The 13,744-nt window shown below is 37.8% G+C and overlaps 1 protein-coding gene across 1 annotated transcript in view; it reads left to right on the top strand.

The window, feature by feature from the left end:
- Nucleotides 1-13,744, top strand: part of TLN2 (talin 2) — a 149,330-nt gene that overhangs the window by 32,408 nt on the left and 103,178 nt on the right. The window contains exon 3 of the mRNA XM_062626283.1: nt 13,318-13,400. The gene's annotated coding sequence lies outside the window, so the exon portion shown is untranslated. The remainder of the gene's footprint in view (nt 1-13,317; nt 13,401-13,744) is intronic.

Genomic DNA, 13,744 nt, shown 5'->3' with positions numbered 1-13,744 from the left:
CTTCAGGCCACGTGCCAAGTGGTAAATATGTCAACCAGAAGTGTATTTCTTCCCACATGCCGCTCCCCATGCCAGTGCAGAAAGAGGGTTTGGCTTGGATGTTCTTGGCTAGAATTGCTTCCAAAAACTTGTTGTACATCTGTTTGTACATCAAAGTGCTGTCCAAGGAGCCAATAGCACATAGTTGTAGGAGTCTTGAGTGTTAATCATTCATGAGAGCAGCTGGATTGAAATTAAATCCAGCGAACAGTTCTGATTTATCTAAAACTAAAATTTGATGTTAAAGCATATTTTGCAGTTGCTTTCCTCTTGGACTGAATTGATAAAGGTGATTGATTTCTAGAAGCACTTACGTGTCTTTAAAGTTCTTGCTTTCAAGGTAGTAACTCTAAAAAGCTTGCATGCTCTTTAAATGTGGCCTTGTTAACTGTGGTTTACCTGGTAGATAATTACTATCTAATACGAGGCTCAGTAATAGCTCAGAATTGCTGCTAGCTTCTCAGGTTGTAAGCACTGTATCGCTGAGTTGGGCTGTTCTGAATTTTCACACAAGTAAGGAGCTTTGCTTCTGAATCTATGAGGATTCTGTCACTTCAAAGCATTGTGAGGAGCACTTAAAATCTTTTCATAATAAAATCCATGTAATAACTGAAACATAGATTTAGTAACAGAGCAGTAAAGGTGGAAGTTGAATTCTGACAGTGTCACTTGACCTATTGACCTGCTAAATGCTACCTACCAAATCCAGGTGCATTACATCACCAGTTTTCATGGACATGCTCCCTTCCTCTGTTCACCCAAATGGCTTATGCGTAGCTTTGTGATAATGATTTACTTAACGGTGGTTTTTACATTCCTGTGGTTTATGGCCAAAATTAATGTTCCTAAGCAAATATTTTAGTTACTGCATTCAACGATCAGTTGTATTCTTAGTAGACTCTTGTATTTTAATTTTAAGGTCTGCAACTTCTGAGAGCTAAAACTGGGCAAAAGTTTCAGGCTTTTTGCACATGTCATCAGTGTCCGTTCTCTTATCACTAGGGTTAAGCTGGTAGCTGGGCTGTCCTAGACCTTCAGCTCTGACTGTTACACATCAACTTCATTTATCATAAGCAGTAGTATTCCTGTGTTAGTTGTTGCTTATGTTATATGACGTAATTCCTGTACCTGGGACAGTGAGGTAGGTTGTCACCTATGTGCTAGCTTAATCTAGTTAAACCACAAAGTGCAGAATTGGTCATGATTTTCAAATTTTGGTTTTAGTACAAATTCTGAGTGTGGGGCTTCAGATTTTTGGCAGAGAATGGCAAAAAGATTAGTATTATTTGCAGTGAGTCAGGTTCCCAAATACTTTGTGTGTGTTTCAGTAGTCTGCAATATAAGTTTTGGGTTCTGTTCATCTTCTTTGTTAAAACTATTGCTCTGCCTAAAACTTGAATATGAGCTTTGAATACTGGAGAATTAATAAGCCGGAAATGTGTTAATTCTGAAGTGAGAGTCTGGGTTGAAAACCTGAGAGGCTTTAGCAGAGCTGTTAAGGCAACTCAGCTGAGTTATAACAGTAATTTCTGCTTTCAAAATCTGGAAGCAATAAACACTAAAGATGTGCTTTTTGAATGCAGTGGAATCAGTCCCTTGGCAGACAGCATATAAAAAAAACCCTTGGAATTAACTTTGGATATCAACTCTATGATATTCTGAAAATACTGAAATGCTATATGCATACTGGAGCTAAGAAAGCTGTATTTTAACTCCTCCTTTCTAAAGCCTTAGTTCTGTGCAGACTGGTGTCACAGTGACCTGTTTCAAAAAGACCAGATAGAAACACTCCCTTATTTACTTGGGTATGTTGGCTTTAACTTCAGGACAACGAATGGAACATCAGTTAGAATATATCTTTCTGGAGTGTCTGTTGTTTAAGGTGTTAGGAGTCAGTCTGCTCTTCTGTACAAACAGCTTGGCTTGTTGCTGAAATGTGGGATTTTGTTTCTTGTGTGGTTTATGTTTTGTGGGGGTGCTTTGGTGGTTGTTTTTTTTTTTTGGTTGGTTGGTTTTGGGTTTTTTGGTGGTTTTTTTTTTCTTTGTTTTTCTTTTTCCTTCTTTACCTTTGAAGCCATGCAACCCTGCAGCTGTATAGTGGCAACCATGCTAACTGCGCTTCAGAGTGGTAAAGGGCATTGTATCTGCAGCATTGTATCTACATGTTATTCAGCTGAAACCAGCTCTGAGTGACTAAGATTGAGTACTTCAAGTTTTTGCAGCATTGAGATAGTTTATTTGAGAGCAAAGATAAACAGTGCTTTCTCTCCAGCAAAATGCCTTGGGATGATCTGATTTAATTTTCTTGATACATAAATTATAGAAGTCTGGGTTGGTATATGGGGGTTATGTGACCCAACTTCAAAGGTGAACCACAGTGTGGTAGGGAGATTGGAAGTTGAAGCAGCTCCAGTATGGGGAATGAGTGAAAAGAATAGTATTTGGGGTTAGACAACCCATGCACACAGTTGGATGCTGTTTTGGTTCAAGACTATTTCAGTGCAGAAGTGTGATAGAGCATTACTTGCCTTATTGAACAAATATGAATTATTTATATTAAAAAAAAACGCAAACCAACCTTGATCTTAGACCATGTAGCTACAAGCAGTGAAAGCATCTTGGAAAGGCTTATTTTATGTTCTCCTACATTGCTCTGACTCTGCCTCTGTCCAGAAACACGTGCTTGGAAAGCTTAGTCCTGTCAAGGGAAGACATTTCCTTTTTCTGGGAGGGGGGGAAGTGAGGAGGAGATTGAGTTTCTCATATGTTTGGTGTCAACGAAGAGTACAAAGTGTGTGTATTTCTTATGTGTGTGTTTTTCAACATTGTCTCTCCTTCTTCCCCTGTTTAAATGGCCATTCCAGACATTGTTCTCCCTTAGGACACAGTGCTGTTCAACCTGTCTGTGAGCACTGCGAAGCATCAGTTTTGTTCTTTTGATGACTTGAAGCAATGAAAATGTCAGGAAGTGCTTGGGACTGCAAGACCTATGTCTGTGAAAAGGCCTTATGAAATGCAAAACATATTTTGATTGGAAAGAAATTATTTGGCAGCTACATTGTTAAAGACATGCTGGTTTTTTTTGTTTTTTTTTTCCTTCGGAAATATTAACTTAATGTCCTCTAAGACAAATCAGGCTGAAAGAAATGCTTTATGCATGTCTGGTATAGTGTACAACTATGTGTGCACACTGTAGAATGACTAAATTCTAAATCACTGAGGAACTCTGGTGAGTAAACCTGCCTTTTAAATTCACATCCCTTCTTCCCCTGCCTTCCCCAATCACATTACACCTCCCACAAGAAAACAGTTCCTTCCTGCAAGAGGTAGTTGCTCCTCTGCTTAATCTGTTTGGTGCAGCTGCACTCGCTTGTGTTTGTTACTTGGAGAGGGAAGTGAATTGAAAGTAATCTAAAAATCCTAAATTGCGAAGGTTGAAATACTGTATAGGAAGCTTGCTACCGAGTCATTGTGCTGGGAAGATGAGCTTTAAGCATATAAAAAAACTGAAAAAGTACTGTCTTGGAAATTCTTACAAAACTTTATTAGTGGTAATCTGTTCTGAGGAGTTTGTTTCTTCCTTTGGAGAGATCTAGAACAGTTGTTGGTTCTAGGCAACCACATTCACTCTGAGTAATTTTTGATGCTAGCTGGTTTTGATCTTAAGTTCTACAGTCTCAAGGAGAGACACTGATGGTAGATGTCCGTGGGACACAGCTGCTCATTATCACCATTTGGAGACTTTGACAGATATTTAAAGCATGCACACTGGTTGAATTAGCACTTCCTGTTTCCAGAAAGCAGGTTTGGGTTTACTTTTTTCATTACTGAGGTAGTAGCAGAATAAAACAAGTTTATTCTAGTGAGATGAATAAACATTATGTACTTGAAAATTAATTTAAGGAAATTATTTCCTGTGAGTGAAAATTTGAGCTTCATTTCTGTATGTGGTTAGACAAATGTAGAGGGAAAAGACATGTAATGCTGAGATAGGGAACACCCATATAGTTTGTGTAGCAGAAAAAAGTGTGGGGACTTACTGAGATACTAGCTTTACCAATTCTGAAGTGATGTGAAACTTGAACAATAAATGGTATCATAGTGTGCCCCCTAGTTATTTGGGGTAGCTTGATCTCCAAAAGTAGATAACGTTGCTTCCAAAACCTGTTTTTTTAGGAAGAAATAGCAAGACAACTGTATTCAACACTGAATTTTGAAAATCAGACTCTTTTAATGAGGGAAATTACTTTCAATTCCAAGACTTTTAAGTATTTAAAACAATTCTTAAATTTTTATAAAAATATAAATTATTTAACACCAAACAATTGGTGTTAAAATGTACTCTAAGTTATAGAGCTCTAATGGTAAACATACTGAGAAAGTTGTAACTTGGTTCCAGAGCTGCATTTGGACACCTGATTGGCCTGGACAGCCCTCTGCTTGTGTGGTCTGTCAGAAGACACTTCTAATTTCTGTAGTTTGAAAGCAAATTTTAAGAATAATTTCAAGATGTTTTTATACATTAATGACCTTTCACTGGGATAAATATAGAATCATAGAATAGTTAGGGTTGGAAAGGACCTTAAGATCATCTAGTTCCAAACCCCCTGCCATGGGTAGGGACACCCCACACTAAACCATGTCACCCAAGGCTTTGCCCAACCTGGCTTTGAACGCCGCCAGGGATGGAACATTCACAACCTCCCTGGGCAACCCATTCCAGTGCCTCACCACCCTAACAGGAAAGAATTTCCTCCTTATATCCAATCTAAACTTCCCCTGTTTAAGTTTGAACCCTTTACCCCTTGTCCTGTCACTGCAGTCCCTAATGAAGAGTCCCTCCCCAGCATCGTTATAGGCCCCCTTCAGATACTGGAAGGCTGCTATGAGGTCTCCACGCAGCCTTCTCTTCTTCAGGCTGAACAGCCCCAACTTTCTCAGCCTATCTTCATATGGGAGGTGCTCCAGTCCCCTGATCATCCTTGTGGCCCTCCTCTGGATTTGTTTCAACAGTTCCATGTCCTTTTTATGCTGAGGACACCAGAACTGCACACAATGCTCCAGGTGAGGTCTCACAAGAGCAGAGTAGAGGGTCAGGATCACCTCCTTCGACCTGCTGGTCACGCTCCTTTTGATGCAGCCCAGGATACCTATTTTTTTGAGGAGGAAAATTGAATCTCAAGCTGTCTGAAGTCTGAAGATCGGGCATGCTGTATCAGGTTTTATTTTTTATGAAGGAATTGAGATTTTAAGAATAGCTTTATGGAGTGCAAGAGTGGAATAGAGAAATTAAAATGAGCCAATTTTGGAGTCATGAATTGAAGCACGTCTGTGGATTTTGTTAGCAGCTTGGTATATCTTGCTATATTTTTTGCAGTACTGCAAAATGAAGCACTTGACTTCATGTCAATGACTACATGTTCAACAGCTGAGTGATAGCTAAAATGATGTTTGTGGAATTTTAACTGTGAAATTTCCTAAACACAAAATATTTACATGAATACAGTATTCTAGTAAGAAGAAATCAAAGTTGTGTCTGACTTTTTTTTCTAGAAATCTGTCATGTGAATAGAGATTGGAGTATTCTTACACTGCACTATGACGCAAAATACAGTGGGACTTTATCTCTCTGGTTTATAATACGAGCTTTTCAAAGTAAGAAGTTACAATCATTGGCAAATCAACCTGAAACTTTTGTTTTGAAGTAGGAGAAACAGTAGATACACTTTCTGGTGACTACTTTAAAGACTTGCCTACCCCAGGAAGGTTTCTCTGGATTTTCTCCACGTTCCCCTTGGGGCTTAAGCAAGGTGTTCTAGAGTTGTGTGTTTTCCTAACTGCTGACTGGGTTTTTCAGGCTGGGGTTTGCCTCAGGTGCAATAGACTTCCTCTTGTTGGAAACTTCTAGCCTTGACTGTATTGGAAATGCTGGGTGTGCTGAGCCTATGTGGTGGGGTATAGTGTGAAGACATAGCTAAAGCTATCACAAGCTCTGTAAGGAGCTCTGTGTGTGTTTGCATATCGGAAGTAATATCTTATAGGCACATAGGGGGTGTGTGTATGTAGTAGTATCGGCCCTGAAACATTTATCTTTGCATCTCAGTGCAGTTGCATTTTCTTTGATAACCAGCTTTCATTCTGAGAAGGTCTAAGATTTTCTGTAATGCACACAGACTGGACAAGATGGTACCTCTAAGGTTTGTTGGCATACTAATAAAAAGACACACTGGTTTTGTTGAGTTTGCATCATTCTGGTTTGAGTTCAAAAGAATTTCTCTTTCCAAACAGAATAAAAATATATGCTAATGTGAACCTCAGATATTCAGTATATTTGTGGTTTGGAATGTTTGTTACTGTCAGGTCTGAAGAGAAGGAAATTTTATAAACCACTGCTCTTTAAAAGAACATTTCTTCAGTCTGCTAAAACAGTGGTGATGCTATAAAAATAAAAATCCAAGTTATATTTCTGTTGAAAGTGGATTTTTAACACTTTGTATCTGTAGTCTGTACCGTTACTATACTGACCCTTTGGGTGCAAATATAGAGCAGCCCAGCTTTCGAGGAATATATTTGGAAAGCTGGCACATGTCCTGTTAGTCATGCCACAGGAGTAAATTGTCTGCTTTGTCTACCACAGTGTAAATGGACTGTAGTTCTGCTGTGAACAGATTTAGCTGGCAAATTTTTATGCTAAATATAGACAGCTTGAGAATTACACCATTAGAATGGCAGGTGTCCTGTCTTGGTAACATACTGTGAAGAAATTGTGCCAACAACAAAAATCTTGTGGTATTTTTCTTGTGTTTTTTCTCTTTTACCTGTCCATTGAAAAGTTACTTTTATTGATTATTCAGCTGATACACACACCCTGGACGTGGAATTGCAACCCCTAAAACTAGCACTCTCATTGCTGATGACTTCATTTGCAGATGCTTAGCCAAAATGTATGTGAATTTCATGTCATCCTTCAAGATGGAAGTGTTCACATTAGAAAACCTCATAATTTGGTTATAACCTTGTAGTATCTTACAAAAGTGACATTGAAATTAATATTGGCAATGCAGTAATCTTTTGTTTCAGTTAGCTTAACTGTCAGTACTTGGAACCAGCCACCTTTGTTACCATTCTTGTGGGGATTTTAATATAAGATCTGGATCTGGGGTTAAAGTCTACCAAGCACATAGGCAAGCTGGTTAGAATGTTAATGTCTTTTCTTTAACTTTTTAAGAAGAAACAGAAAGGCTAAGCATTGTGATGGGCAGTCATTTTAATTACCAAAGACTTCAGATATTTTCTGAATTGCATTATGCTGTAAATTCTGTTTTGATCCAACTGCAAGCCCAGCCTTATTGTGATGTTTTTTGTTTTTTTCCTGGTGAAAATGAAGATTAAATATGCTTGACTAGGGATCAGGAGCGGGGCAGTGTTCTATTGATACACCTTGCTTGGATTAATAGCTTGAAAGAAAATGTGAACATGCAGTAAAAAAGCCTATTTAGGAGAACTGCTTGAGTCCTGAGTGATTCATGACTTCCTTTTCTTTTTTTAATGTTTTTAATTGTATTTAGTAATGACAGCTGAATTCACACTTTTTCATAAAGATCATGCAAATATACTATTGTTTATTTATGTTGCCATAGAACTGCTGAGGTTTAATAGCTTCCACTGAAACAGTGCATCTTTGCAATGGATTGCTAAATTATTGATGCTGTAATGTATGTCACATAAACAGATGAGAAATCAGATTAATTTTGACCTGAGTGCAAGTATGTATTTGGGTATTATGAGTGCATAGCATCATAGCAGGGGAAGAAGATGGTCCTTATGCTGAGGAATTCTTTTGTGATACTATGGAGTTTTGTTCACCGCTCAGGTGTTATTATGCAGCGGAGAACTGCAGCTGTTCTAAGATAGTTTCTGTTCTCATGAAGAATTGGCTTAATGTCTTGTTTACATTTGTTAAACTGTTTACAGATTGTCTGGTTGGAAATAAAGGATAATGCTAGTGTAGATTCCAAAATCGTACAAAGTCCAGAAATTACAGTTAGTGTGAATGGTACCCTGCTGAGGAAAGTGTCATGTACTCATTTTTGAATACCTGTTATTTCACATCATTACTTGTCATTTTCAATTACTATGTATTGTATCACATGGTTGAAAATTATGTGTTTAGCTGTCTTGTAAAATGACTATATTCTCTGCTCAAATCTAGACCCAGAGATTTTATTATAAATGAAGAACCATTGATGATGGCTGTAGTTAACTCCTTGCAGACATTGCAAGTCTGGCATACTTAGTAGTGATTCATATTTGTCATTTTCTGGATGCTTCCTGTAGTAGTACTCGGGGGGGGATTGTCATTCACATCATGACAGAAGAGTAAGTGTATTTGACAGGTGGCACCTTTCTAATATGTGGTTTCTTAGAGGGGCAGTAAAGCATAACTGTCTTGGGCTTCCAATCCCCCTTGTGAATCAGTCAAACTTACTTTCTGTCATCAAAGGTAAGGCATTGTCATTTTATGCCAGGATTACATATTGTTCTGGGCAGACATGTTTCAAACAACTTACCAAGCATGACTGAATGTGGTATTTGCTGCAGCTATTTCTATAGTAATAATAGTAATAAAAACTGAGAGAAGTTACCAATTAACTTTTAGCTAACTTTGCCTACCTTAAAAGGAATAACAATCTACATGAAACAAGATTTTGTCTTTCTACTAGACAACAAAATTGGAACCTTTTTTTATAGCTTAAGAGAGGAAGCTCAAAATATTAAGTGATAAGCAGATTCATTTGGCAGGGGTGATACAATAATGTGATATTATAATATATAAGAAGAGTTTAGAATAAAGTTTCAGTAATAACTCTCCATTACGAAAAACATTCTACTGCTCTTGAAGAGCCCTGGACAGGGGCAAAGTAGTATTTGCCTGACCAAAACTTCAAATTAATGAAAACACAGGAGTTAATAACAGTAGGATAAAAATTAATGCCATGTTTTTCTCTTGTGTTGCAGAATTTACTTGTGCCTTTTCAGTCCTCCTCAAAACTATCATCACATATGTGCAGGATGCTGTAAAGATTGGCAAAGAAAAGCTGAAAAACATTGTTAAGATCTAACAGAGTGAAGCAGTAGTCCTTAGAGGTTGAAAGCTGAGTCTTGGCAGACAGCTGTAGGGCTGAGCTGCTGCCATCTGTCAGGTACAGAGGAAAAAAGTCTAGCTTGAATGCTTAGGCTCACAATGAAGCACCATGTTCATACAACTAGGAACTAAACATTATTCCTTTAAAGTTGTGAAGTTTAAGGGGAGAATTGTATTTGAGAGTGTTGTTTCACCTGGGGGATAGTGAAATTTGCCTACAGGCTGAATACCTTGTTCAGTAGGTGAATTCTGATCACTTATGAAGTATCTGACACAGCAGTAGATTATGTTGTGTATGTTGATGGTTATTATCAGTAAAGAGCAGGTTGGATGGGTAATTTTGAACAGTTAATCTGGTTGAAGTCAAAGATGTCAGGCAAAAAGACCCCGAAGTGTTGGAAGGTTTGGAGTGGAGACAAGTTTAGTGGCCTCTAAGCTAGGGAGAGTGGGACAATCTGTATTAACATCTGATAGAAGAAGTTTCTCAAACTTAAGAGTATTAATGATAGGTTTTATGTGTCTAGTGGGTTGGAAGGGCAAGAGATGATGATGAGTATCGGTTCTGCTTTCTTAAATGAATTTCTTGCTATCATGAATGTCTCCTGTAATACTTTGCTGGTTAAAAAAAAAAAGTTAATTAAAATTGTAAAATTTGGTGTTTCATTTCATTCTATGAAAAACTGATTTACCTGCAGTAGCCATTATGGGGTAAAGGGTGCTTATTGGTCATTTTCCCCCCTTTGTTTCCTTCTTAATCCTTCAAAAGTAGTAAGGATACTGATAAAGTGTGCAGCTGTTTTGTATGGTTGAGCAAGTTAGATGTGATGGAACTAAATGCAGAATTTCTGGGTTTATATGCAGTGTTCTTCTGTTGGTCTCCTGCAGCTAGAAAAGCTTGCTGGTTTCCAGGTAGTGCCATGCCTAAAACTGGAAAAATCAGTAGTTGCAACCTGGCTGCAGGAATAATGGTGGCTTTGGCCTCATAATTGAATAACTTTTCCTTTTTTTTTTACAGCAGTGCTTGGCTAACAACAGTGGTGGGGGGGGGGGCAACCCAAAACATCACTAGCATTTGTACCAAAACCGCTTCGGAGAAATGTAGCTGCAGCTAAAAAAAAAAAAAAAAAAGGGGGGGGGGGGGGAGGACGCTTATGCTAAAAAATACTCCAGATTTTCAGAAAGCCCTGTTGAATTTTGTGTAAACTTCCAGAATTAGGGGCTTTATGCACTCATTGTTCCCACTTTACAATACGTTCAGGGTATTAGCAAGGAGGCTCATGCTGTAAACAAATCCAGGATTCAGGGCTCTGATTTGCTGACTGAGCTTTAGGGCAGTCGAGTTCTAGTTCTGACTGCATTCCAGGAAGTGAGGACAATAGAACAAACAAACAGTGATGAGCAGTTTTTAGGTTCTCTTTTAGCTCCAATTGGTAAGTAAAAAAAATATATGGCTACTTCAGCAGTAACTAACCCACTTGAAAAAGGATCGTTCTTTCCACAGTTGCATTTGTTCAAGGTAGTCTTATAACATAGTATAAGTTTTTGTTTTTCTCTGAATCCACAGGCTATGTCAATTTTTCCACTGTTAAATACTCATATAACTGAAAATCTACTTTTTAAATGAAGTTTGAATTTTGAAACATGGTATTCTACTCATCGGGTTGCTCTGGTGGTGTATGCAAATGCTTTGTTCTGTTGCATTCCTTGATGTAAAATGTTAATGAGAGCTGTTCCCTCACCTGCTTCATTTCCAGTCACATCTCTGATTAACTTGAGTAGATAGACCCTCCTGATAAACTACAGAAAAATTAATTTCTGTTTCACCATATTTGGTTTACAGCTTGAAAACAAGCTGATTTTTATTTTTATTCTTTTTTTTTAAGCAACAGCTCTGTTACAGAAGTGCATCAACAGCAGATTTCAGAGCAGTTTCTCACTCATTTAAATCATAGTGACGGTAAATGAGCAACATGTGTTGAATTGGAAAACTTATTTGGAGACCTTTGTCAGGTGTAACTAGAAGGAAGCAATACTGGGATGGTCACTTCATTCTCTGCTACATTGGGTTTTTGTCCCGTAGAATGTGGTATGTTTTTCAGACATTCACTTTTGATACAAGCCTGGTAAGTGTCAGCCTCAACTGGTGAAAGCTCTGAGTAGAGGTGAAGATGCTTCCAGCTCCAGCAGTACTTGGTGCTCTCAGAATTTGGGGGTTCGAAAGGGTTTCTGGTGTGGTTGTTAACAAAGGACCGAAAAGGAAGAAAGGTATCAGTGTTTCAAGTGAATACAACTAGAAATACTTCACAATTGCAAATTGTGAATACTTTACAAATGTATCAATTTGAATTGAATTTGAGTTGTGAATTCAAATACTTCACAATTGCATCTGAAACAAATCTTAAAAAGTTAAAACATGTGCAAGTATGAAGCAGTGAGTAGTGGCTTCCAGAAAATAGGGTAGCTGATGAATTTATGGGCTGTACTGAACAGGATTTTGGCATGTTACTGTAATACAAATACTTGCATGACGGATAAATCCCTTATACACTGGTATGGCTGCCCAAGGGAATGCATTAGATATGCTGATGTTCTGTACACTGAATTTGCTTTTATCCTGACCTTAGATTTTAGCAGAAAATCCACAAGGTGCAGGCTGGTGGCACGCCTTTTCATTACATTTAATTGTACATTCTTTATGCATTACTGGAGACTTGGGAGGTGTTGAAAAGCTTAATGAGTGTTAATTAAGGGTCTAAATTTCAAAGTAACTACCTACTAGAATGCTGATTTTTAATGGAGGTGCAGATGATCCATTAGATGCTAAAATGATTGTCCTAATGCAAACTGCATTTACTCTAGGCTGCAGTAAATCTGTTAACCTGCAGTTAATAGTTGTGTTGGCAGAGAGCTGACGTTGGTTAGAAGCCCAATGAAAGAAAAAAAACAATAGCTTTTCTGACCAACAAGAAATAACATCCTATGATGAACTGATTCTATTGGAAATGTTTTTGCCAGCTTTGGTTGGTTAAAAAGTGCAGGAATTCTGTTGTTGCTGTAGGCTTTTCTCCAAGAGGCATTCCCTGCTATGTAGCTTTGTACTTGTGTAACTTTATTCTTTAACTTCCTGGTCTTCTAGATTGTTACAAAAACTAGTTTCAAATTTGGGTGGCTTTTGGCGATGAGAACTTGAATTTTATGGTTGCAGTAAGAGAGTGCTCCAAGAGATCCAAAAGTGAGATAAAAGCCTTCCATAACTAGTCTGCACATACACAGGCCTTAGCTAGCAGCAGGATCTTGGCCATCTTCTTTTTCTCCAAACATATTAATGTGCCAGAAAAAAGTGATCAGTCTTGTAAACTTTGAAATACTTGACAAAAAGGTGGTGTTTATTTCACAGCACTGTGGGGGCTGGGGGAGGAATTGAGAAATTGCAGTCTTTTCAGTGTTCAAACTGATTTTCCCATCCCCATGAGCTGAGTACTAAACCTGTACACTATACTAGCTTTTGTTTAAATTAAAACCTAAGAAATGGTCCTAAGAATCCTATGGAAAATAAGAAAACCAGGTGTAAAATACAGAGCCTAAACCCACCCAATGAACAAGTCCACCTCCTCAAAACAACCTTGAAATAAAGTTTGTCATCTTTTAAAAACAAACTTGCTAATTCCATTTTTACTTTTCTGCAATCATACTCTCATCAGGGGGTTCACTGTGAAGGGAAACTGCCTGGAGAGGCTTGTGCTGCACCATTTTCTACTAAGTTATTCCATGCAGAGACGTAACTGTAGAAAAGCACAGTTAATTTCAAAATAAAGACCTTTGCAAGGTCAATGTGATTGTTTAATTTATATTAATACCTGGATTTGTGCTGCAAGTGGTTTGTTCTTGACTAGACCTGTATAAAAGTCTAGTTCATTTATTATGAGCTTTTAACTGTAATTTGGAAGCCTGGATTGATTTTTTTCTTGAACTTAAACCTTTTCTTCTTGGCAATGCAAATGCTGACTCCCAAAGAGAAAATGGAGCTTATCACTTTCTGAATTGCTTCCTTTCCAGTGTGTTGATAGAAGGTACTTTAAAACTAGGAATTAATGGACTGTAAGAAAGTAACTTGTTTGTATCTTGCATTACAGACCTGGTTACTGGAAGCGTTCCACATGGTCAAGCAGTACTTTCAGACAAGCTTAATTCTTATTAAATGAAGTTTAATTTTGAGGTAAGGATTTGTTTGATTTTCTTTGTTACACATATAATGACACAAAACCTCCTACAGTAATTAAAAACTTCTGTCTGCTGCCTGCATAGATTAGTGTAATATTTTCTTTAGAGCATGCCTAAAATGTATACACTGGGGCTATGTGAAAGGAGAAATTAAGCTGAAAAATACATGTGATGCATGAATATTGAAGCTCCAAGTAAACATTGCAATTAACAGCCAGATTAACCTGGCCATTACAGCTATTGACTATTTTTAAATGGTTTCCAGGGAGACTGGAGAATATGATCCCATAATAAATGAGTTCTCTAAGCCTCAGGAAAAAGGGCCATGCCTTTCATTGG

Source organism: Pezoporus occidentalis, unplaced genomic scaffold (assembly GCF_034315485.1).
Source record: "Pezoporus occidentalis ecotype Australia unplaced genomic scaffold, CSIRO_AGI_Poc_V1 ctg11, whole genome shotgun sequence".
In the NCBI taxonomy this organism is placed as follows: domain Eukaryota; kingdom Metazoa; phylum Chordata; class Aves; order Psittaciformes; family Psittacidae; genus Pezoporus; species Pezoporus occidentalis.
This window is presented reverse-complemented; position numbering and strand designations above follow the sequence as displayed.